The sequence below is a fragment of the Pteropus medius genome, unplaced genomic scaffold (genome assembly GCF_902729225.1).
Source record: "Pteropus medius unplaced genomic scaffold, Ma_sr-lr_union100, whole genome shotgun sequence".
Taxonomy (NCBI): Eukaryota; Metazoa; Chordata; class Mammalia; order Chiroptera; family Pteropodidae; genus Pteropus; species Pteropus medius.
Genome location: NW_024342257.1, coordinates 1,906,391 through 1,907,299, shown reverse-complemented (window position 1 = coordinate 1,907,299; position 909 = coordinate 1,906,391). Strand labels below are relative to the sequence as shown.

The following is a 909-nucleotide window of genomic DNA, read 5'->3' as shown; positions in this document are numbered from 1 at the left end:
TAAGTTAGTTAACCCCTCTGTAATGTAGTTCTACTGTTATTCAATAGCTTGTTTCAGATTTCTTTAATTGCTGTGTAGAATTATGTAGTTGGATTATTGTTCATTTTAATGTTATCATAAATACTGTGAGTGTTTTTCAGTATCTTCATAACACAAGATTGCTATGATATTGAGGGGGAAAAGGTGCTGTACTAGAAATAAATTATAGAAACAATTCTGCAAGTCTTTTGAGAGTGGGTTATTCATATACCTATAATTTCCAAAAAATAGTGGGCAGTTTTTAAGCACCTAGTTGTCAGTAAATGATATTCCCAGCACTTGACATGTATTTTTTCCATTTATTTCTCACAATAATCTCATGACCAAAGTCACATTAACATATTTCCATTTCAAAGATAAAGAAATTGAGTCAGAGTCTACGGCCATGTCACTCTGAACGTAACTGATCTCGTCTTATCTTGGAAGCTAAGCAGGGTCAGGCCTGGTTAGTTCTTGGGTGGGAGGCCACTTAGGAATACCAGGTGCTGTAGGCATTAAAAAAAAAAAGAAATTGAGTCAGAGAGATTAAGTGACCTGTCGAAGGTTAAGACCTGTCACCTGTATTTAGAAACCTCTGACTCTCAACCCAACTCTAGTTGCAACTGGCCACAAATGTCTCTCAGCCACCATTCACCTACCTGTGGAAGTAAGATAATACCTATGTGATCTTCACAGCAGGGTGATAGTGTATATAAAGTATATAGAAATATATAGGATAGCTAGGAATAGACAAGCACAGATTACCTTCAGTGATGGGCTTCTTTAAGCTATACACAGGGAAATAGGATAGAAAAAAATGAACATCTCCCTGATCATTCTGTGTCTTAGCAACATTTTAGGATGGGATTTACAATAGGTATCACAGATAAT

At 36.1% G+C, this 909-nt stretch overlaps 1 pseudogene; it reads left to right on the top strand.

Annotated features, from left to right (window-relative positions):
• Positions 1 to 414: 414 nt before the first annotated feature.
• On the top strand, positions 415 to 533 carry LOC120600283 (uncharacterized; annotated as a pseudogene).
• The last annotated feature ends 376 nt before the right edge of the window (positions 534 to 909 follow it).